The sequence below is a fragment of the Pongo pygmaeus genome, chromosome 10 (genome assembly GCF_028885625.2).
Source record: "Pongo pygmaeus isolate AG05252 chromosome 10, NHGRI_mPonPyg2-v2.0_pri, whole genome shotgun sequence".
Classification (NCBI taxonomy): domain Eukaryota; kingdom Metazoa; phylum Chordata; class Mammalia; order Primates; family Hominidae; genus Pongo; species Pongo pygmaeus.
Window position 1 is genome coordinate 1769240 of NC_072383.2, and position 25735 is coordinate 1794974.

General features: G+C 38.8%; 1 protein-coding gene across 5 annotated transcripts in view; it reads left to right on the top strand.

The window, feature by feature from the left end:
• Window positions 1-25735, top strand: part of ADIPOR2 (adiponectin receptor 2) — a 99555-nt gene that overhangs the window by 34499 nt on the left and 39321 nt on the right. Inside the window, exon 2 of one of the 5 annotated variants that reach the window (XM_054443196.2) lies at window positions 10366-10527. The exons of 3 other annotated variants lie outside the window; for them this stretch is intronic. The gene's annotated coding sequence lies outside the window, so the exon portion shown is untranslated. Of the gene's footprint in view, window positions 1-10365; window positions 10528-18810; window positions 18963-25735 lie in introns of all 5 variants that reach the window. One more of the 5 variants, XM_063672309.1, reaches the window with a different exon arrangement.

Here is a 25735-nt window from a genome sequence, read left to right on the forward strand (position 1 = left end):
TCCCAAAGTACTGGGATTACAGGTGTGAACCACCACGCTCGGCCAAATGTCCCAAACTTAAACCAAATGGACTATAAATCAATTCCCTGAAAAACTGGTATACATGTAAAATGATGCTATTACATTACAGTAAATGAAGATTTTTAAAAAATTTATTGTCTATATATTGACTACAGTTTTACCTTTCGCTAAAGGAAACTATAATATAAAGTCACATTTTCAAGCATGGTAGGGTAATAAAACTAAGTACTTCATTTAAAAATACTTATTATATGTTTATTCTTTGCCAGGCAATGTTCTAGAGACCGGCAGTCCAGCAATGAACTAAGCAAAATGAACAAAATACATTATATTTTACTAAAAATTTGTTTTCCATATAATACAAAAACAAATTAATAATAAAGCCTACATTAATGCATTGTACTAATCTGTCTTGGTGAGAAGTCCAATTTATGAAGATATAGTAGAAATGATTTTAGTTTCTTTTTTTTCCCCTAGAGAATGTGATGTTTATTCATTAATTTATTCATTCACTCAAGAAATCTTTATTGAATGTCTCCTGGGTATCAGTTGCAGTTTGGGATTCAGCAGTGAACAAAACATAAATGCTTGCCCTTATGGAACCTACAATCTGTTGGTTTTTAAAAAAGTGTCTCTCCTGGATTAGTGTTAGATTTCTAGACCAGAAGTGTCAATGAAGTTTAACAATTTCTTCAGGCAGAGAAAATTGCTTTTGAGGTATCACTTAAGCAACCTTAGTACTTCTCAGCAACATAACTGCCTTTTGAGGTATGAACTGAAGGGAAGTGAAGTATAAGAAATAGAGTTGAGATTTTTTTTTTCTTTTTTTTTTTGAGACGGAGTTTCACTCTTGTCACCCAGGCTGGAGTGCAATGGCACCATCTTGGCTCACTGCAGCCTCCGCTTCCTGGGTTCAAGGGATTCTCCTGCCTCACCCTCTGAGTAGCTGGGATTACAGGAGCATGCCACCACAGCCAGCTAATTTTTGTATTTTTAGTAGAGACGGGGTTTCACCGTCTTGGCCAGGCTAGTCTCGAACTCCTGACTTCAGGTGATCTGCCCGTGTTGGCCTCCCAAAGTGCTGGGATTACAGGTGTGAACCACCACCCCTGGCTGAGTTGGGATTTTTAATTTTCCATAGCTTTCCCATTAGGAAGGCAACTTGGTGTGACTATATTTGAGAGTCAAGAGATCTGGGTTCTAATCCTCATTTCATCATCTAATACTTTGTGTGTTTCAGAATTCTTCACAGTGATCCTTGCTTGTCCTCCTTTGTATAGCTTTTTTTTTTTTTTTTAAAGGATCTTATCCACTGTTGTGCCAGTAACTATGCTAGTGTCACTTTTTATGCTAGTAATAGTTCTATTTTCAAGTTCATTCTGTTTCCTGAATTTAAATTTGTGTTTCCTAGTGCCAACTGAACATTTCTGTCATTTCATACTCCATTTCCAGAAAGAAACTCATTATTGTTCCGCTTTGAATTTGCTTCCCTTCTTTATGATCTTTTCATCTTGGCAAATAGCATTGCTATGTACCCAGCTGCCTAAGGAAAAACCCTGAGTCGTCATCTCTCTATATTTCATTGACCCTCATTCAGTCATTCAAATATTGCTTCTCTCATTCAAATATTGCTTCTCTTGAGTATATCTTGAATCTATCCTTTATGCTCTAATTTCTGAACAGAACTGACACTCTTTGTCCTGCATGTTCTACTTTCTTTGCACAGAATACCTTTTCTTTAGTTGGCAAACTCCAACTCATTGGTTAATGTCCAGCTCAAATGTTAACTCCTGTAAAACCTTCACCATTTCTTTTAGGCAGAATTAGTGATTCCTGAGTCTTTGCTCTTAGAGCATGTAGGTCAAGTGTGTATTGTATTTCTGTTCTTTCACAGTTTTTTATTCGATTGTCTGTAGAATAGACTTTATTATTGTCAAGGGGAAGACAGCCTTAGCAAAATTTTGAAATAAGTCATTGTGTGCCTAAGCATAAATTAGTTTGTGAGAACATACTTTTTAAAGAGAAATGTAGTAGGGTATCTTTTTCCAGTAAGCATTGCATGTATAATCATTCACTCATTGCATGTCTAATTATTAATTAAATATTCTTTATTAATTAAAGACTGCTCTGGTCTCTCCAGAAGTCTTCCATGGCCGCCCTCATCCCCACCCTCCGGAGGAATCTGAAGCCACATGTGCCCCCCCGGCACCCACAGCCCCTGCCTCTCCCAGCGCAGCAGTGCCTGAGCCTCAGTGTATTCCAAGAATCGAAACCCTTGGTCTGCTGCCCCTCCCCACCAGAATGTTTCTGTCCCATTCTTACCTACTCAAGGCCCTTTCAATAGCCCCTTGGTGTGTTCTCTTCCTATGCACCAGGGCAACTTCCGAACTCACCACTTTCCTGGAAAGACCCCCAACATCTTCGGGGAGCGGTCCCCTACAGGCGTGGCTCCAGATGCCCATGCACACAGGAACACTGTTTAAAAAAAAAAAAAGGATACTGGTGGGAGGGGCTTTGTAACTGAGGAGGTTTAGAAATTGAAAACTGATGTGTATTTCCTTTCTTTCCTCATTGTCACTTCCCAGCCACCCAGAGATATTGAAGGACAGCTGAGCTCCCCTACTTGCTGAAAATGCATTGATCAAATTTGTGTAGGATTTCCACATCTATTTATGGGCTCAGAACACTTTCTAGTTACTTGTTCCTTCCTATCAGCTGTTTTCTGTTTGTGTTAGATTTTTTTTTTTCTGAGATGAAGTCTCGCTCTTGTCGCCCGGGCTGGAGTGCAGTGGCGCGATCTCAGCTCACTGCAATCTCCGCCTCCCAGTTTCAAGGGATTCTCCTGCCTCAGCCTCCCAAGCAGCTGGGATTGCAGGTGCCTGCTGCCACATCCGGCTAATTTTTGTATTTTTAGTAGAGATGGGGTTTCACCATGTTGACCAGGCTGGTCTCAAACTCCTGACCTCAAATCCGCCCACCTCGGCCTTTCAAAGTTCTGGGGTTAGAGGCGTGAACACCAGGCCTGGCCTCATGCAGAGCTTTAAAAAAAAATCTTAACACGGCTGGGTGCAGTGGCTCACGCCTGTAATCCCAGCACTTTGAGAGGCCAAGGTGGGCGGATCACCTGAGGTCAGGAGTTCCAGACCAGCCTGGCCAATATGGTGAAACCCCGTCTCTACTAAAGATACAAAAAATTAGCCGGGTGTGGTGTTGCGCGCCTGTAATCCCAGCTACTCTGGAGGCTGAGGCAGGAGAATTGCTTGAACCTGGGAGGTGGAGGTTGCAGTGAGCCAAGATGGCGCCATTGCACTCTAGGGTGGGCAACAGGGCGAGACTCCGTCTTAAAAAAAAAAAAAATAAATAAATAAAAGAAAGCTGTGCATGATACAATACAGTACTCACAGAATTTTGGCCAGTGAAAATTTTCTGTGTTAGTAGAATAAAAATGAACTCTTCTGATTTACAGATATTGATAGTCTGGTGTTTCCATCTTCCATCTTGACTCCCTTTTACTGTTAAAAAATCTCAGAACAAAGTAAAGCCAGTTCCAAATACTTTTCCTAGTTCTACACTGTTTTTTTTTTTAACAAGACAGTCATTTATCTGAGTACAACAGAACAGTTCATTGTTAATACTTTGTTTCTGTGTGCTTTAAATCTTTTTTCCCCCTCTACCCATAATCTCCCTTTGTAAACTTTGAATGTTTTGTCAGTAGATCATCATTGTAGGTAAAGATATTGCACATCAAGACTGTCGATCTTCCCCATTCTTCCTGGAATATACTGGAAGCTATCAGGACTGAGGTTAATTTCTCCATTCCTAGAATTATATTGTAATAAATATTGGAATACTGGCTTTTGTGTATTTTTTTGTGTTACTTAGTTTTTGGAGAAAGGAAATATTTCTAGACTTTCTTGACTTGTCATAACTTTTTATTGTTAAAGAATATAGTTTAAAAATTATTAAATATTAGGGAGCCTTCTGTTTCATTGGGACTTTAAGGAATGATAGCCATAGGAAGGGATATATCTTATCATAAAGCTTTTAAAAAATAATATATTTATTAAAATTTTTTAAATTTATTTTTTATTTTTAGAAACAGGGTCTTACTCTATTGCCCAGGCTGGTCTCAAACTTCTGGGCTCAAGTGATTCTCCTGCCTTGACCTCCCAAAGTGTTGGGATTACAGGCATGAGCCAATGAGCTCAGCCAGTTTTTTTTTTTTTTTTTTTTTGAGTGTTGTTTTTTTTTGATAACTTCTAATTATTTTCTTATCCTATCCCTAATAGTTGGCATCAGTTAATGAACTAGTTTTGATTCCCCAAAAGCCCTCTCTAAATCTCCTGTATTTTGCTTTACGTTCTATCTCTTTTGTTTATTTCTTAGGAGAGAAATGTCATTTATGTAATCAGTTCTTATTTTGTAATACTGGGCAGTAAGAAAGCAGGGAAAAGCACAAAACTTGGCACATAGTAAATTTTGTTGCTTGAACAAATTAATGAATGAATGAACTTGCAGGATAAGAGTGCACCCTATTTAGTGGTACTGTTTAATTATTTCATGATCCATAGCCAAGAACGAAGGCTTACTGGAAGGGAACACACAACAAAAAAAGGTGAGGGAAAAGTGTTAATATATCATTTAAGTGACTGTATTACAACAATATTATGTTGTCACTCCTGAGCATGAGATGTGATTCTCATTTACATTTCAAGCTAATTTGGTTAGCTGGGGGAATTCTTAGGCATCTTGAGAGATAATTAGATATACCCCTTAGGACCTCACATAATTATAATCACTATTAGGGGTATTAAAGTTTTTTTTTTTTTTAAACGAAAGCTTACGGGGAAAAGTTGTGATTGGTAAGCGTTTTTTTCTCTTAGTGTTCTCAAAATCTTAGGAGATACATTATTTGAAACAGTTGTTTAATCAATTCTACTTTAGTAGAAACCAACCCTCTATATTGTTATTGCTAACATTTTGTTATCTTGGTTTTTAGATGAAATCTTCAGCATCAGTTGGGCTCATTAGCACCTCTACTAAGAGAAGCAAGCACAGAATGGAAGGGAGAGCAAATCATAACTTTTTAAGAAGTTATTTCTCCTTAGTTAAAAGTTTGGAAGAGAAGCAAGTTGAAACCGTAGGCTGATTATATAAAAGTTTGAGTTATCAGCTCTCTTATATGTAATGCAGGTTGATTATAAGTTTCTGGGCTGTTGTGACAACAAGAAAATTATGTTTATTATTAAAAACTTGTTTATGCTGCATATATGTGAAGGGCATTATACTGTGACAAAGCTAACAATAAAACATACATTTTAATATTTCAGATTCCTTATTTTGTTTGTTTGGAGACAGGGTCTTACTATTGCCCAGGCTGGAGTGCAGTGATGCAATCATGGCTTACTGAAGCCTCAAATTCCTGGGCTCAAGCGATCCTCCTCCCTCACCCTCCCGAGTAGCTGGGACTACAGGCATGTGACACTGCGTGGCAAATGTTTTGTAGAGGCGACATCTTATTATGTTGTCTAGGCTGGTCTCGAACTTTCTCCCGCTTCAGCCTCCCAAAGTTCTGGGAGCCACTGTGCTGGGCCAGATTCCTTTTTTTAAATTGTGGGAAAATACATGTAACATAAAATTTACTATATTAACCATTTTAAAGGGTACAATTCAGTGGCGTTAGGTATATTCACAATGTTGTACAATCATCACACTACCTAGTTCCAGAACTACTTTATGGTCCCAATCAGAAACTATGCACATTATACAGTAACTCCTCATTGTTCTCTTCTCCCAGCTCCTGGTAAGTTCTATTACACTTTCTGACACTATCAGTTTGCCAGTTCTAGGTATCATATAAATGGAGTCATATAGCATGTCTTTTTGTGTCTGGCTTATTTCACATTGCATACATGTTATAGCATGTATCAAAATTTTATTCCTTTTGGCTGGGTTTGGTGGCTCATGCTTGTAATCCCAGCCCTTTGGGAAGCTGAGCTGGGCAGATCACCTGAGGTCAGGAGTTTGAGACCAGCCTGGCCAACATGGTGAAGCCCTGTCTTTACTAAAAATACAAAAATTAGCCAGGCGTGGTGGCGTGTGCCTGTAATCCCAGCTACTTGAGAGGCTGAGGCAGGAGAATCGCTGGAATCCGCAGGGCAGAGGTTGCAGTGAGCCGAGATCGTGCAGCTGCACTCTAGCCTGCATGACAGAGTGAGACTTGGTCTGAAAACAAAAACAAAAAAACACCAAGTTTATTTTTAAAAAAGCTTAGACTTTTTTTTATATTACAGAAAAATTGAGTGAAAAGTACAGAGTTCCCATATATATACCCGCTGCTTGGTACCACCAGTTTCCTGTTACTAACATCTTGCATTAGTGTGGTACATTTGTTACAGTTGATGAGCTGATATTAATACATTTTTAATTAAATTGCATAGTTTTGCATTAGGGTTCACTCTGTGTGTTGTACATTCTGTGGGTTTTGACACATGTATGAAAGGTATCCCACTACTTACAGTTCTCACAGAATAGTTTCACTGCCCTAAATATTCAGTGTTTCATCTATTCATCCCTAAATCCCTGCCAACCACTGATCTTTTTACTGTCTCCTTAGTTTTGTCTTTTCCAAAATGTCATATAATTGGAGTCATATAATATGTAATCTTTTGATTTATTTCTTTCCACTGGCAATATACACTTAAGGTTCTCCATGGCTTTTCATGGCTTCATAGCTCATTTCTTTTTATTGCTGAATAGTTCACCGTTGTATGGATGTGTACCACAGTTTGTTTATTCATTGACCTATTAAAGACTATCTTGGTTGCTTCCCAGTTTTGGCAGTTAGGAATAAAGCTACTATAAACACTTGTATGCAAGTTTTTGTGTGCCCATAAGTTTTTAACTCATTTGGGTAAATTGTATGCCTTTCTAACTTTTGTATTTATGCATACACTTTTATATAGTTGTAGAACTTAGTTTTATCTAGTTGTAATAATTTTGTTTTATGTTTTAAGATAACATAAACAATCTTCATGCTGTTTTTGAATGCTCCCTGATATTAAAATGAGAAAATGAATTTATTATGTACTTTTTAAATTTTTCTGTTACTCATTAATTGCTTCCATTTTCCCCCGCCTTAATAAATACTTTTGTGTGTGTAGTTTTTCTGTTTTGTATTGCTTTAGGATAAAATTCAACGAGAAACAGTAAAGAGTACAGTTGTTGGGATCAAGGCCATTTTAGATAATTCTTGATATGCAGTAAGGTTTCACAATGGGAAACCTTGTTAGATTTACAGTGGAGGTTTGCTGCAGTTTATTTTGTGGCCTTCTAGACAAGAGTAGCACCAGTTATCTGTGTAATTTTACTTAGAAAAAAAACAAACTTTTCACTGGTTCTTTGAAGTGGTAGTAAGCTTCCCTACTGTTGGTTTTGTTCAAAAATCACTGTTTGCTATCTGGATCTTCTTGATTACTTCAGAACTTTATGTAATAGTTTATTGAGGTTCTTAGGTACAGGTAGCTAACACGGGCTTGACTTTATCTTACTATGGTACAATCTAAATATATATTTAATGTTGTTAATTAAGATTATCATTCACAGATGCTCCCTTATATATAGGTGGAGAAACTGAGGCTTCCCTTGAGACACCATGCTCCTGGATATAACCCTGAGAGCAGTTAAACTCTTGAGACCTGCATTCTTTATTTTTCTTAATTATCAGTACAATTATTGGATCAGAGTTTCTTCTTTCTTTTTTGTGAGTCATTAAATTCCATTTTTAAAAGGTATCTTTTGAATACATACATTTACAGGTTTGGAAAATATATTTCTAGTTAAACCATGTGTTCTTATTTATTTATTTATTTATTTTTTAATTATATTTTAAGTTTTAGGGTACATGTGCACAACGTGCAGGTTTGTTACATATGTATACATGTGCCATGTTGGTGTGCTGTAACCGTTAACTCATCATTTAACATTAGGTATATCTCTTAATGCTATCCCTCCCCCCTCCCCCAACCCCACAACAGGCCCCGATGTGTGATGTTCCCCTTCCTGTGTCCATGTGTTCTCATTGTTCAATTCCCACCTATGAGTGAGAACATGCGGTGTTTGGTTTTTTGTCCTTGCGATAGTTTGCTGAGAATGATGGTTTCCAGCTTCATCCATGTCCCTACAAAGGACATGAACACATCATTTTTTATGGCTGCATAGTATTCCATGGTGTATATGTGCCACATTTTCTTAATCCGGTCCATCATTGTTGGACATTTGGGTTGGTTCAAAGTCTTTGCTATTGTGAATAGAGTGCCGCAATAAACATATGTGTGCATGTGTCTTTATAGCAGCATGTTTTATAATCCTTTGGGTATATACCCAGTAATGGGATGGCTAGGTCAAATGGTATTTCTAGTTCTAGATCTTTGAGGAATTGCCACACTGACTTCCACAATGGTTGAACTAGTTTACAGTCCCACCAACAGTGTAAAAGTGTTCCTATTTCTCCACATCCTCTCCAGCACCTGTTGTTTCCTGACTTTTTAATGATCGCCATTCTAACTGGTGTGAGATGGTATCTCATTGTGGTTTTGATTTGCATTTCTCTGATGGCCAGTGATGATGAGCATTTTTTCATGTGTCCTTTGGCTGCATAAATGTCTTCTTTTGAGAAGTGTCTGTTCATATCCTTTGCCCACTTTTTGATGGGGTCGTTTGTTTTTTTCTTGTAAATTTGTTTGAGTTCATTGTAGATTCTGGATATAAGCCCTTTGTCAGATGAGTAGATTGCAGAAATTTTCTCCCATTCTGTAGGTTGCCTGTTCACTCTGATGGTAGTTTCTTTTGCTGTGCAGAAGCTCCTTAGTTTAATTAGATCCCATTTGTCAATTTTGGCTTTTATTACCATTGCTTTTGGTGTTTTAGACATGAAGTCCTTGCCCATGCCTATGTCCTGAATGGTATTACCTAGGTTTTCTTCTAGGGTTTTTATGGTTTTAGGTCTAACATTTAAGTCTTTAATCCATCTTGAATTAATTTTTGTATAAGGTGTAAGGAAGGGATCGAGTTTCAGCTTTCTACATATGACTAGCCAGTTTTCCCAGCACCATTTATTACATAGGGAATCCTTTCCCCATTTCTTGTTTTTGTCAGGTTTGTCAAAGATTAGATAGTTGTAGATATGTGGCATTATTTCTGAGGCCTCTGTTCTGGTCTATATCTCTGTTTTGGTAGCAGTACCATGCTGTTTTGGTTACTGTAGCCTTGTAGTGTAGTTTGAAGTCAGGTAGCATGACGCCTCCAGCTTTGTTCTTTTGGCTTAGGATTGACTTGGCAATGCGGGCTCTTTTTTGGTTCCATATGAACTTTAAAGTAGTTTTTTCCAAATCTGTGAAGAAAGTCATTGGTAGCTTGATGGGGATGGCATTGAATCTATAAATTACCTTGGGCAGTATGGCCATTTTCACAATATTGATTCTTCCTACCCATGAGCATGGAATGTTCTTCCACTTGTTTGTATCCTCTTTTATTTCATTGAGCAGTGGTTTGTAGTTCCTCCTTGAAGAGGTCCTTCATATCCCTTGAAAGTTGGATTCCTAGGTATTTTATTCTCTTTGAAGCAATTGTGAATGGGAGTTCACTCATGATTTGGCTCTCTGTTTGTCTGTTATTGGTTTATAAGAATGCTTGTGATTTTTGCACATTGATTTTGTATCCTGAGACTTTGCTGAAGTTGCCTATCAGCTTAAGGAGATTTTGGGCTGAGACGATGGGGTTTTCTAGATATACAGTCATGTCATCTGCAAACAGGGACAATTTGACTTCTTCTTTTCCTAATTGAATACCCTTTATTTCCTTCTCCTGCTTGATTGCCCTGGCCAGAACTTCCAACACTATGTTGAATAGGAGTGGTGAGAGGGGGCATCCCTGTCTTGTGCCAGTTTTCAAAGGGAATGCTTCCAGTTTTTGTCCACTCAGTATGATATTGGCTGTGGGTTTGTCAGATAGCTATTATTTTGACATACGTCCCATTAGTACCTAATTTATTGAGAGTTTTTAGCATGAAGGATTGTTGAATTTTGTCAAAGGCCTTTTCTGCATCTGTTGAGATAATCATATGGTTTTTGTTGTTGGTTCTGTTTATATGCTGGATTATGTTTATTGATTTGCGTATGTTGAACCAGCCTTGCATCCCAGGGATGAAGCCCACTTGATCATGGTGGATAAGCTTTTTGATGTGCTGCTAGATTCGGTTTTCCAGTATTTTATTGAGGATTTTTGCATCGATGTTCATCAGAGATATTGGTCTAAAATTCTCTTTTTTTGTTTTGTCTCTGCCAGGCTTTGGTATCAGGATGATGCTGGCCTCATAAAATGAGTTAGGGAGGATTCTCTTTTTTTCTATTGACTGGAATAGTTTCGGGAGGAATGGTACCAGCTCCTCCTTGTACCTCTGGTAGAATTCGGCTGTGAATCCATCTGGTCCTGGACTTTTTTTGGTTGGTAAGTTATTAATTATTGCCTCAATTTCAGAGCCTGTTATTGGTTTATTCAGAGATTCAGCTTCTTCCTGGTTTAGTCTTGGGAGGGTGTATGTGTCGAGGAATTTATCCATTTCTTCTAGATTTTCTAGTTTATTTGTGTAGAGGTGTTTATAGTAGTCTCTGATGGTAGCTTGTATTTCTGTGGGATCAGTGGTGATATCCCCTTTATCATTTTTTATTGTGTCTATTTGATTCTTCTCTCTTTTCTTCTTTATTATTCTTGCTAGCGGTCTATCAATTTTGTTGATCTTTTCAAAAAACCAGCTCCTGGATTCATTGATTTTTTTGAAGGGTTTTTTGTGTCTCTATTTCCTTCAGTTTTGCTCTGATCTTAGTTATTTCTTGCCTTCTGCTAGCTTTTGAATGTGTTTGCTCTTGCTTCTTTAGTTCTTTTAATTGTGATGTTAGGGTGTCAATTTTAGATCTTTCCTGCTTTCTCTTGTGGGCATTTAGTGCTATAAATTTCCCTCTACACACTGCTTTGAATGTGTCCCAGAGATTCTGATACGTTGTGTCTTTGTTCTCATTGGTTTCAAAGAAAATCTTTATTTCTGCCTTCATTTCGTTATGTACCCAGTAGTCATTCAGGAGCAGGTTTTTCAGTTTCCATGTAGTTTATTTTTGATTCAGAAAATTTGGTCAGAATTAGTGTCTACACAATGGGCCTGTTTTCATGTCCACCAGGCATTATGGCTGAGTGAAAAGCCAGAAGGGCCCGATTTTGAACTTTTCTTCCACTTACCAGCCATGAGACTGAGCAACCTGCACGAACTGTGTGAGCCTTGAATTCTTCAGTTGCAGAAATGAGGTGTTGAATCCTTCAGGTTGTTAGGAAGAATAAATGAGATAATGGGCACCTGACAGCATATATTTATGTTAGGAATATATAATTATTGCTGTTTGAAATTGTAGCCTGTATATGTTATATTTGCAGAGTGCCCAAATACTTGTTCCTCAGATATAGAGTTTACGTACATCTCAATGTACCTTTTATAGTTGAAGTTGTTTTGTTTTGAGAGAAGACTGAAGTTATTTGTGGGTTTTTTTTTTTACAGTATTGTCATATGGAAAATACATGTTAATTATCAGGGTTTAGGTTTTCTGCTGAGTGTGTTTCAAATTAAGTCATTTCCCTCTAGAATTGATAGTTTGTTGTCTTCATGTTATTTATAATCATTTCCAAGTTTACCAGATAGAAAAACCCTTACTGAAATTTTGGAAAAAAAGTACACCAGTGAGTTGTTTGCTAATCTTCCTGTAGTTGTCACGCAGACTGACTGTTTATATTTTTTGGAGACAGAGTCTTACTCTGTCACCCAGGCCGGAGTGCCGTGGTGTGATCTTGGCTCACTGTGACCTCTACCTCCTGGGTTCGAGCAATTCTCGTGCCCCAGCCTCACGCTTGGGTAATTTTTTGTATTTTTAGTAGAGATGGGGTTTCACCATGTTGGCCAGGCTGGTCTTGAACTCCTGACCTCAAGTGATCTGCCCATCTTGGCCTCCCAAAGTGCTAGGATTACAGGTGGAGCCACCGCGCCTGGCCCAGACTGACCCTTTACAGCATCACTCCTGTTCCTTGCATATTCATGCTTCCAATTTAAGATTTTGTCAATTACTTATTACAGTTGCCATGTATCAAGTTCCCTTTTTTTGATAATTGGTTCTTTTCTCTTCTATATACTAAGGCAGGGGTGGGAATAAATGTCACAGCATTACCACTACTTGATTTGCTTTTAATGTGTTACTCTCTTGTACTCCTACCTTATTAGTTTTAGTAGTTTATGGCTGGGTGTGGTAGCTCTTGCCTGTAGTCCCAGTACTTTGGGAGGCTGAGATGGATGGATTGCTTGAGCCCAGGAGTTTGAGACCGGCCTGGGCAACATGAAGAAACCCTGTCTCTACAAAAAAAAAAAAAAAAAAAAAAGTTAACCAGGCATGGTGGTATGTGCCTGTGGTCCCAGCTGCTCGGGAAACTGAGGTGGGAGGATCACTTGAATCTGGGAAATTGAGGCTGCAGTATGAGCTTTGATTGTACTACTGTGCTCAGCCTGGGTGACAGAGTGAGACCTTGTCTCAAAAAAAAAGTTTTAGTAGTTTCTGTGTTTTATTTGTAAATTTAACTCCGTATTGAGCCAGAAAAGCACAAGCCCTGTAATTTCTCATTTTAGAGAAAACCATTCCTTTTTTTCCTTCCCCAAGGAGTTTCTCCTTCTTCCTATTTTTTTCTTTAAAGAGAGTTTGGCAGAATTCCAGAGCCTAAAATAATAAAATAAAAGTAATTAAATGAATTCTCCAGCCAGCAGAAACCATCTTATGTTGAATTGCTAGTGGTTTATGCTGGTCCCCCTTTGACCTTCCTTCACTTTTTGGAGGTGGATGAACTTTTCCACTCAAAACTATCTTGTCAGCCTCACACATATTTATTAAAGGAGTGAGTATGCTTAAGAGACAGATTTTTTTGTGTTGGTTGAAGAAACCATTTTGGATATTTTTCTCTATTGTGACTGGGACTGAATTTTTAGATTGATTCATATTTTCCTTTGAAGAACAAAGGAACATTTTTCTTGAAAATGAGAATTAACAGGAGCATTAATTAATAACAACAAAAAGTCTGTCTGTTAAATGTATTTGGGGAGATTATTTGTTTTCAAAGAATAACATTTGTTGTGTGAGTCATTATATTCAGCAAAATTTCTTTTGTGATAATTTTATGCTGCCATAAAATTTTTTGGGAAAATAACTTTAAAAAACTTCAAAAAATTTTATTTTAGAGGGGCAGTAGTGCAGTTGGAAGAGGAATTTTAAGTCAAAGAACAGTAAAACATGAATTCTTTCCGAAGACAGTTGAAAATTTACTGTGCATCAGGAACATTATTTAGCTCTGAACATAAAAAATGATTAAGGTACTGCTCTCTGCCTTTATGTCTTTGCGTGTAGTCTAATGGGAGACACAAGTAAATAAGAAACAATGGGTCAAGGTCATTATAGTAGTAGTTACACAGGTAGGTGCATAGGCTTCTAGTCTAGCCATTGGGATGCTGTGTGAATTGTAGCTATGTGGAGAAGCCTTGAGATTTCCCTCTCTGAAAGTAAAATTATTGCCTTAGGGCAGGGTTAGCAAACTATAGCTAGCCCCTGGGTATCTACCTGTTTTTGTATGGCTCATGAGCAAAGATTGGTGTTTACATTTAAAAATAGTTTAAACAAAATAATGTTTTGTGATAGATGAATGAAAATTATATGAAATGGAAATCTCAGTGTTAATAAAGTTTTATTGGAACACAGCCACATTAATTCATTTACATATTGTCTGACCACTTTTGTGCTGCACTAGCTGAGTTGAGTTTTTTGTAGGAGAGACCTTTTGTGGCCCATGAAACCTAAAATATTTATAATCTGGGCTTTTATTATAGAAAAAGTTTGTTGAGCCTTCTTTAGAGTGTTATGAGCACTGACTTTTTATGACCTCAATCACACATGCAGCTTCCTTAAATTCCTTATGATGTGTTTAAAAGTTAAATTAGCTGTGTGCAGTGGCTTACGCCTGTAATCCCAGCACTTTAGGAGGCTGAGGTGGGTGGATCACCTGTGGTCAGGAGTTCAAGACCAGCCTGGCCAACATGGTGAAACCCTGTCTATACTAAAAATACAAAAAATTAACCGGGCGTGGTGGCATGTGCCTGTAATCCCAGCTACTCAGAAGGCTGAGGCAGGAAAATTGCTTGAACCTGGGAGGCAGAGGTTGCGGTGAACTGAGATCGCGTCGTTGTACTCCTGCCTGGGCGACAAGAGCGAGGCTCCATCTCAAAAAAAAAAAAAGTTAAATTTTAAGTGGCTGTATAAAGGATTATGATGATGCCTACCTTGAATGGTAAACTTTTAGATGTAACTTTTCAGTTATTTCTGCAGAAAAATGCTAAAGTGATGTGCTATTCTATTGAAAGCCAAGTGTATTGATTTGCTAGGCCTGCCATAAAGTACTGCAGACTGGGTGGCTTAAATGACAGAAATGTATTTTCTCACAGTTCTGGAGGCTAGAGTTTCAAGATCAACATGTCAGCAGGTTTGGTTTCTCCTATCACCCCTCTCCTTGGCTTGCAATTGTTGCCTTCTCTCTGTCCTCACAGGGCCTTTCCTCTGGGCATGTGTTCCTCCCTGGTGTCTCTTCTTACAAGGACATCAGTCATAGTGGATTAGGCCCCCCCACCTTGTAACTTCATTTAACCTTGATTACCTCTCTAAAGCCTCTATTTCCAAATACAGTCACATTGTAAAGTACTGGGGGTTAGGACTTAAAGTATGAATTTTGAGAGGCTACAATCAGTGCACACCACCAAGGAATTTCTGATAGAAACTTCATTTGTTTACACATTAAGCAGATCTTGAGGGTGTGTACTGTGTGACAGATCCTGTTCTAGATAAGTATGGGTGTGTACTGTGTGACAGATCCTGTTTTACATATGTATGTGTGTGTACTATGTGACAGATCCTGTTTTAGATACGTATGGTGAACAAGACAAACAAGATTTGACACTTAAGAGGCTGGTGGTTTAGTTGAGAAAGACAGATAATTAATAGGAAAATAAATATTTGAGAGAGTGATAAGGACGGTGAAGGAAATTAAACCGTGTAAAGTGTTAGAATGATTAGTGTGAAGGGTGGTCAGGTAAGGGCTTCCTGAAAAGGTGACCTTTTACCTGGGAGCTTAAATGGTAAGGGATAGCTAGCTAGTTAAGTTCCCAGGCATGTTTCTAGGGCCTGATGTTGATCAAGATTGGTATGGAAAATGATCAAAAGAATAGTGAGTCAATTAGGGAGCTTTATAAGTTGAGGTTGGAGAGGTTGGTGGGGCAAAATCATTAAGGGCCTTGTGGGAATTATGGTAAAGATTTGGCTTCCTTTTGCACAAGGAATAAAATCTGGAGGGATTTTAGCAGGGGAGTGACATGATTTTTCTGTTTGAAAGAGCACTTTGGCTGCTAAATAAAGAGAGGAAACTGCAGGTATGAGAGTAGAAGATAGGGAGGCTTGTTAGGGGATTATCAAAGTATTGTAGGTCAGAGATATTGGTGGTTTAGCTAAGATAGTGGCAGGGAAGAGAAAAAGAAAGGGAAATAATTTGAGAGATATTTTGGGAGATAAAATCCATGTATTATTTACTAATGGATTAAGTATGGGGGCTTAGGAAAAGGGAAGAATATCTTTGGCAATAGTGTTGTGTAATACTGTCCACTGTAGCAAGTGAACCTATAGTGTTAGCAAATCAGATAGATGATTGCTGCAGCAGCAAGTTACAGAATATAATTTGGAAAGGAAAAAAGCCTTCAATCATTAAATAGGAAAACAGAAGGCAGGTAAACAATGCTATGGTTTAATTATGTTCAGCTTACAGGCTTATAGCTACTAGAAAACCAATGGGGAATTCATAGTTTGCCATAGAGAATGCCTTTGGGACACATAACCTGTTTGGAATGAAAAAGCCCTGGAGGGTATTATAAAATAACAAATGTCAGGTTTGATGGAATGACTATGCATGCAATTAAGTGATTTTCTTTAGTGCTAGAGTTCTTTTTTCCTAGGTAAATCATTTTAAAAAATGGACCAGACTTTGTGAAAGTAGATATGTTACATAAAATAATGTTAGCTAAAGATGAATGGAATAGGTTAAGAGTGTCTTCTTGAAAATTTGAACTATATCTCTTTCAAAAAGAATTTTATTACCTCTAGGCTGGACTTGACTGAAAAGTTAAAAAAAAAAAAAAAGAAAATCTTACGATTGTTGAACTCCCAATGAGGAGTCAGAGAATTGTGAGAGCCAGGGTCTGTTTTTTGTCACTTTTGTCTCTCTCTCTCTTTTTTTAAAATAGCATCTTGCTATCCGCCAGGCTGAAGTGCAGTGGTGCGATTACAGCTCCTTGCAGCTTTGAACTGTCAAGCTCAAGCGATCCCACCACTTCAGTGTCCTGAGTAGTTGGGACTGCAGGTGCACACCACCACGCCTGGCTTATTTTTGCATTTTTTGTAGAGACAGGGTCTTGCCGTGTTGCCCAGGCTGGTCTTGAACTCCTGGGCTCAAGCCATCTGCCCACCTGGGCCTCCCAAAGTGCTGGGATTACAGGCATGAGCCACTGTGCCCAGCTACCACTTTTTTCTATGTTTAGAAAGCTACCTCTGAGCCTTATTCCCCATCCATAAGGCAGGTAACCACTAGATGGCTAATTTTGAAAGAGCGAGAGCATTCAGAGATGCACAGTAATTCTAAGTTCTGAGTAGAATACAGTCATCCCTTGGTATCCATGGGGGATTGGTTCCAGGACCTCCCATGGATACCAAAATCTGTGGATGCTCAAGTTCCTGATAGAGAATGGCATAGTGTTTGCATATAACCTATGCACATCTTCCTGTATATTGTAAATCATGTCTAGATTACTTGTAGTACCAAATACAATGTAAATGCTCTGTAAATAGTTATTATACTGTATTGTTTAGGGAAAAAGTCTACATGTTCAGAGTAGATGTAATTTTAAAAATCTGGATAATTTCCATCTGTGGTTGGTTGAATCCACAGATGCAGAACCCATGGATACAGAGGGCTGACTGAACATAAAAGCAAGGCAAGTGTGATAGCAGCCTTCTTTACTTCAGGATTCAGGATTTACTTCTTTACTTCAGGATCAAATATTTTTACTTTTCCAATTTATTTTTTTGTTTGTGAAGAGTTGGGAGTTGCTGGGTTTAGTTATGCTACTCTCTTATTAAGGGAGAATATAGCAATCTTAGAGGGATTTGCAAACTATAGCTCTTTGGGAAACATTCAAAATTTTCCTTGTGTAAGAAATTTTATGAGTCTCGAGGGCCGGATGTGGTTGCTCATGCCTGTAGTCCCAGCACTTTGAGAGGCCAAGGCTGGAGGATCTCTTGAGGTCAGGGGTTTGAAACTGGCCTGGCCAGCATGGTGAAACCCCATCTCTACCCCCCCCAAAAAAAAAAAAAACAATGAGCCAAGATTGTGCCACTGCACTCCAGCCTGGGCAACAGAGCGAGACTCCGTCTAAAAAAAAGACATTCTATGAGTCTTAAATTACATCAAGTAGCTTTGGAGGCAATAGCTTAAATTCTCTAAAATACTGGGCACATTAGCTCATGCCTGTAAGCACTTTGGGAGGCTGAGATGGGAGGATCACTTGGGGCCAGTAGTTCAAAACCAGCCTGGGCAACAGAGTGAGACTCTAGCGCTACAAAAAAATTAAAAATTAGCTGGGTGTGGTGGCACACACCTGTAGTCTTAGCTTCTCTGGATGGAGGCTGAGGCGGGAGGATTGCTTGGGCACAGAAATTCAAGGTTACAGTGAGCTGTGATTGTGCCACTGCACTCCAGAGCGAGACCCTATCTCTAAAAATATTAAATTAAAAAAAAAACCCATACAACTCAAATTTCCAGGTACTGTTATTAATATGAGTTATCTTGAACTGTTGAAAAATTAATCACTTATTGTTGATTTCTATCTGCATATTAAAGATCTGGCTTAAGAGTCTCGCATTTGATGAATAGGCTTTTCTATGTTATATACAAGAAAAAGGAGATAAAATAATTTAACTTTTTTATTACATTAAAAAACAGGACTCTGGGAATTGTCACTTTATGATCAGCCTTTTATTTTTTCCAGACTGTGTCATTGTGTATGCCTGTCCCACCCAACGGATGAGACCACTGGTCATGTTTAGCTCAAATTTATGTTGGATAGAGGTTATAGGATGGTCCTTATCTAAATGCAGAAAGGAATGTTTATTTTGCTGTTATGTTTTATGTGGGATAAAATGCTTGAAAGGTCTTTTTTTTTTTTTTTTGAGATGGAGTCTTGCTCTGTCGCCCAGGCTGGAGTGCAGTGGTACTATCTTGGCTCACTGCAAGCTCTGCCTCCCAGGTTCATGCCATTCTCCTGTCTCAGCCTCCTGAGTAGCTGGGACTACAGGCAGCTGCCACCATGCCTAGCTAATTTTTTGTATGTTTAGTAGAGACAGGGTTTCACCACGTTAGCCAGGATGGTCTTGATCTCCTGACCTCGTGATCTGCCTGTCTCGGCCTCCCAAAGTGCTGGGATTGCAGGTGTGAGCCACCACGTCCAGCTTTTTTTTTTTTTCCCCCGAGACAGAGTGTTTGGCTCTGTCACCCCGGCTGGTTAGTAGCTGGAACTATAGGCGCGTACTGCCATGACCGGCTAATTTTTGTATTTTTTTGTAGAGACGGGGTTTCACCATGTTGACCAGGCTGATCTTGAACTCCTGACCTTAAGTGATCCACCTGCCTTGGCCTCCCAAAGTGCTGGGATTACAAGTGTGAGCCACTGCACCTGACCTACTTGAAAATTCTTAAATGGTGCCTTATACTTTCTGGTAATAAAAGCACTATTTTAATGTTCGGAACTATTTTCATTATTTGCTAACCTTACAATTAAAAAATCCTTTTATATTTATCTTTGGATAGATATGAGGGGACCTCAAAAAGTTTGTGGAAAAATGGAATTAAAAGGTAAAAATACAAAATATAAACTTTATTCTCAATATAAGCTCTATCGAGTTCAAGAAACTTTTGTAAGCAATAATGCTAGCCATTTAGTCCACTCCTAAAGAAGTGAGGGTCCTGTAACCATATCAATATGTGCAGTCTTTTTTTTGCATTATTAACTAAAGAAAAATGGGTGCCCTTTAAATTTTTTTTTAAGATTAGGAAACAAAAAGAAGGAGCCAATCAGCACTGTTTGGTGGATGCCCGGTGATTTCCCATTGAAACCCTAGCAAAACTGCCTATTTGAGAGGAATGAGCAGGAACCTTGTTGTGGTGAAAGTCAACAAGATTCCTTGAGCATTCCAAAAAGCTTTTGTCATGACCTTTGCTCTTGATGGGTTTGCTTTTGCTCTAACTGGATCACTTTCATCTGTTGGTACCCATTGCTTTGTTTTTTTTCTTTGTCTTCAGGATCACACTGGTAAAGTCATGTTTCATCTCCTGTTAAAATTTTTCAAAGAAATTCCACATGCTGTTGTTGCCACTTGTTTAAAATTTGCATTGAAGGCACTGCTTTTGTCTGTGGCCAATCTGAGCACAATGGTTTTAGTACCCATCAATCAGAAAGTTTGTTCAACTTAAATTTTTTTGTTAGATTTGTATAAGCTGAATGAATTTATATGTCTATGATATTGGCTGTTTGTGCTGTTAATCATTGGATCTCTACATTTAGGTTACAAATGGGATGAATTTTTTCCTAAAAAATTTATGTTGATAGTCTGCTACTGCAGGCTTCATCTTCAATATCATCTTGTCCCTTCTTACAATGAATTGTCCTATTTATAAACTGCTGATTTCTTAGGGGCATTGTTTCTATAAAGTTTTCGTAAAGCACCAGTGATTTTACCATTCTTCCACTCAAACTTCACCATAAATTTGATGTTTGTTCTTGCTTCAATTTTAGCAGAATTCATGTTGCTCTGTTAGGGTGCTTTTCAAACCAATGTCTTATCCTTAGTGCCTCAAACTACATCTTGTTCAGATGTGTTATAACAAGTTAGTACCAGCTTATTTTGGTGCAAAATTTTTTTGAAATTCATGCATAGTTTTTTCGTAAAACATATGTTACATGAACTTTTTGAAGATCCCTTGTACCTGCAGTCCAAAATTCAGAAGTTACTAAAGAATGTAAAATAAAAATAAGTCTTCTTCCTATGCTTGTTTTCACTTACCCAGTTTCCTTCCTTATCTTCCTGATGGATTAAAAAAAAAAATGACATGATCTAAAAAACATGATCTATTTTAGGTCTAAGGACATGTATAGCTTGAAAGTGAAAGGACTGAAAGAGTTATCACATGCAAATAGTAACTAAAAGAGAGCTGGGACAGTTCGCTAATATCAGACAGGATAGATTTTTAGTTAAAAACTCTTATAAACACTTATTATTAAGAGGCTGGGTGTGGTGGCTCATGCGTGTAATCCCAGCACTTTGGGAGGCTGAGGTGTGTGGATCACTTGAGGTAAAACTTCATCTTTACTAAAAATACAAAGATTAGCCGGGCGTGGTGGTGTGTGCCTGTAATCCCAGCTGCTCAGGAGGCTGAGGCAGGAGAATTGCTTGAACCAGGGAGACGGAACTTGCAGTGAGCCGAGATCGAGCCATTGCACTCCACCCTGGGCGACAGAACAAGACTGCCTAAAAAACAAAAAACAAAAAAAACCTTCTTGTAAGAGACAAGGAAGAGCATTAAATAGAAGAGTCGATACACCAAGAAGATATAACAATTATAAACATGTATATACCGAACATCAGAGCTCCAAATAACCTGAAGCAAATATTGACCTCATTGAGCAACAGACAGATCTAAAATAATAACTGGAGACTTTAATATGCCACTTTCAATAATGGATAGAACAACTAGACAGATCTAGTCTAGTTAGAAGTAGAGTAGAATTATAGGCATGGTGGCTCACGCCTATAATCCTAACATTTTACCAGACTGAGATGGGAGGATTGCTGGAGCTCAGGAGTTTGAGACCAGCCTGGATAAATAGTGAGACCTTGTCTCTACTAAAAATTAAAAAATTAGCTGGGCATGTTGTTGCACTCCTGTTGTCCCAGCTACTTGGAAGGCTGAGGTGAGAAGATTGCTTGAACCCAGGAGTTTGAGGTTGCAGTGAACTGGATCATGTCCTTGCACTCCAGTCTGGGCAACAGAGTAAGTAAGACCTTGTCTCCCCCACTAACTCCACCACCCCCCCCAAAAAAAATAAACAAAACAAAACAAAGAAATAGAAGACTTTAACACCGCTGTAAACCAATTGGGCCTAATAGACATGTATACCACAATCCACTCAGTAGCTATTTTTCTCAAGTGCACACAGAACATTCTTCAGGATAGACCATATACTATGCCATAAAATTAGTCTTAATAAATTTAAAAAGATTGAAATTATACAAAGTGCCTTTTCTAATCACAATGGAATGAAAGTGGAAATATGAGAACGAGAACTGGAAAATTCACAAATATGTGGAAATTAACACACTTAACCATTAGTTCAAAAATCACAAGGTAAATAAGAAAATATCGAGACAAAAACACAGCATACCAAAACTTAGGGGTTGTAATATATGTATCACTTTATACAATTGGCTTTTCAAAATCAGTTAAGACAAAAGGTAAACATTTATATAATTACAGGTACTCTTTTTTGTTGGGTGGTGGTTGGTGGGTGGTATGTGGATTTGAATTACTGTTTGAGGTCACTTGCTTTCAGGCTTTTGCATTTCTTTTAAGGGGGATCTTCCAGGAACAAAATCTGTTTTATTGCTTTTTAAAATCTGAGAAGGTCTGTTTTGCCTTCAGTTTTGAAATGTAGTTTTGCTAGATATAAGATTGGTTGACAGGTTTTTTTTTTTCTTTTATTTGAACACTTTGATTATGTTATCTCATTGTTTTCTGTCTGCCATTGTTTATGCTTTGAAGTCAGCTGCTAATCTTACTGGGTTCCATTTTAAAATAATGAGTCATTTGGTTCTTGCTGCTTTTAAGATTTTCTCCTTGACTTTGACTTTCAACATTTTTACTGTGAGGCATCTGGATGTCCTTGCCTTTCTCTTAGTTAAAATATATTGAGTTTCCTGGATGTGTGGTTTATTGTTTTCAATACACTTGTGGAGTTTTCAGCCATTATTTCTTTGAATTTTTTTTTCCCTTCTACTACTTTCTCTCCTCTCCTTTTAGAGTACCAAACTGTGCCTAGTGGTGTCCCACATAGCTCTAAGATTTTCCAGTTTACTGTTGAGCCCCCCCCTTTATTTTTAAATTTCTATTGTAATTTTCAGCTTCATAATTTTTATTTGGTTCTTTTTTGTAGTTTACGTCTCTTCATTGATCTCTATCTGAGGTGATATTGTCATTATGCTTTCCTTCACTTTTATTATTTATTTATTTTTTTTTTAGAGACGGAGTCTCTCTCTCTTGCCCTGGCTGGAGTGCAGTGGCGCGATCTCGGCTCACTGCAAGCTCCGCCTCCCAGGTTCATGCCATTCTCCTGCCTCAGCCTCCTGAGTAGCTGGGACTACAGGCTTCCACCACCATGCCCGGCTAATTTTTGTATTTTTAGTAGAGACGGAGTTTCACCGTGTTAGCCAGGATAGTCTCGATCTCCTGACCTTGTGATCTGCCTGCCTCAACCTCACAAAGTGCTGGGATTACAGGCGTAAGCCACCGCCTTCACTTCTTTAATCATGGTTTCCTTTGGTTCCGTGAACACATTTATAATGGTTAAAGTCTTTTTCTGTTAAATTCGACATCTTGTTTCTCATCGTTTTTTATTGCCTGTTTTCCCTTAGTGTATGGACTATACTTTTCTGTTTACATGCCTTGTAATTTTTTGTTGGAAACTGAACATGTTAGATAATACATTATAACAGTTCTGGGCACTGGTTCCTTTTCCTCCAGGGCTTGTTATTGTTATTTGCTTGGTATTTGTTTAGTGACTGACTGGATTCATTTAGTGCAGTTTGTTTCCCTCCGTAGTGTTCAGCCTCTGCTACTGTTCCTCTGGAAGGTGTAATTACGGATATGCCCCCAGTTAGGATGCGTTGACAGTGCTTTTGGTAGGGCTCTCTTCTTTTCTTTCCTGGAATACACCCAGTTTTTAAACTCCACTAATTGCTGGCTGATTGCTCCAATCAATCAGTTGACTGATTTCAACCAATGCCTTGGGGTAAAATGTTCTATAGAATAATCCAAATTCTGACTCATTTGAAGGAATAGTTTCTGAGGTCAGTGTTTAATTTTCGGTCTGATTGTACCAGATACCTTATTCCCTGGTTCACTTCTGCAAACTAACCTACAGCTTAGCCTGTATCTTGATTGTCTAATTGCATGTATCTTGATTATCTTCCCAATTGCCTTTCAGCTCCGCTATTCTTTAGAGCACCTTTAGGCCTTGACTTCATGCTATGTTGCAAATGAAGTCAGGGTCTTTGGGAAAAGATTAGGTGCTGTTTTTTGGTTTTTGGGTGTGTGTTTTAATCTGCTTCTCACCCCAGGCAAACAGTCTGAGCTTGGGCTTTAGAGGTGTGGGAGTGGGAACAATGACAAGTTTCTCTCTGAGTGACATGCTCTGAGTGCTCGGTGGGAGGTAGGCAGTAGCCTGGGGTCCTCCTGGTGTGGAACCACCACCTCAAGAGCAGGGTCAAGAAGGATTGGGGTTTCATTATTTTCAGTGTGCCCGGTCCTAGGTAGAGCCTTCATTCCACAAGTAGGGGTTTGGCAGAAGGGTGCCTCCACTTCTAAACTGTTCATGAAGGACTTAGCCTTCAGCAATAGGTAGCTGGGGAAGGATGGGAAGTACTGATGTCTTATCTCTGGGGAAGAAATCCCGTTGTCTGGGTGCTGGGGGCAGAGGGAGCCCTGTGTTCTTGCCTTCCTCATTATGGAGTGGAGTCTTCTTTTCTGAGCTGGGAGAGAGTGGGAAGGAAAAAAGAGGTTCAAATACCACGGACTCTTGCCTTTCTTACCGAATTTTCTAGATGTGTTCTTGAATAGATGTTTCTTCATTTGCTGTTTGCCTTTTGGACCATTTCCAGAGGTTTTTGATGGTCAGTTTTTACAAGTTTCTCTTGGGAACAAGCCAGTGGAACCCTTTACACTGTCATTCATGCCAGAAGTCACTCTCTTTGTTGTTACCATTCTTAAATTTTAGTCATTCTGATTAGGTTTGTAGTAACATTGCATTGTGTTTTTAATTTGCGTTTCTCCCTGCAGCCTCAAAACTCCTGGGCTCAAGTAATCCTCCCACCTCAGCCTCCTGAGGAACTAGGACTGTAGGCGTGTGCCACAGTCCCCAACCTGGCTAATTTTTTTAGTTTTTTTTTTTTTTTTTTAAAGAGATAGGGTCTTGCTATGTTGCCCATGCTGGTCTCGAACTCCTGGCCTCAAGCTGTCCTCCCACAGCGCATGGATTACACGTGTGAGCCACCACGCCCAACCTATGCTGAAAATCTTTCCATGTGATGATTTGCCATCAGTATATCTACCCTCTTTGGTGAAATATTTGTTCATGTTATTTTCCATTTTATGGTTGGATTGTTAGTTTTTGTGCTGTTTAGTTTGGAGACTTCTTTATATAGTTTAGATAGTAGTCCTATCTGTGTTGGTTATGTGATGTGCAAATATTTTCTTCTAGTCTAACTTGTCTTTTCAACATTTTAACAGGCTCTTTCTTTTTTTTTTTGAGACGGAGTCTCATTCTGTCACCCAGGCTGGAGTGCAGTGGTGCGATCTCGGCTCACTGCAAGCTCCACCTCCCGGGTTCACGCCATTCTCCTGCCTCAGCCTCCCGAGTAGCTGGGACTACAGGCGCCTGCCACCATGCCTGGCTAATTTTTTATATTTTTATTAGAGATGGGGTTTCACTGTGTTAGTCAGGATGGTCTCAATCTCCTGACCTTGTGATCCGCCCACCTCAGCCTCCCAAAGTGCTGGGATTACAGGCATGAGCCGCCCCACCCAGCCTGCGTTTTACATTTAAGTCTGTGATCCATTTTGAGTTAATTTTTGTATGAAGTGTGACCTAAATTTGCAGGTTGAAGTTTTTTTTTTTTTTTAAGTTTTTTGCCTATGGATGTTCAATTATTTCAGCACCATTTATTGAAAAGTTTATCCTTCCATTATTGAATTGCTTTGGATATTTGTAAACGTGTTTAGGGAAAAACTCTCCTCAAACTGTGTTTTTCCTCTACTGTCATACCACAGCAATAATCAACACAGAAGAAGACTTCTGTGATCACATGCATGGGGTTGTTTTCCCCACACACCAAGCAGCAGACACCAGCCTGAGTGTCCTCTAATTCAGTTCGACACTATCTCCAGGTCATTGGTGTCAGATCCCACAGGTTGAGGGCTCCGTACCTAAGACTGCTCCCCCAACACACACACCAGTTATAAGTCGGGGCCTCCAGAACTTCTGACCCAACCAGCTTCAAGTTGGGGTTCCCATGGCCCCCTCTTTGGGTTCATTAATTTGCTGGACTGGCACACAGAACTCAGGGAAACACTTATTTATGCTTACTAGTTTATTATAAAGAATATTGCAAAGGTTACAGATGAAGGTACGTGCTTGGCTATGTATGGGGGAAGGGGTGTG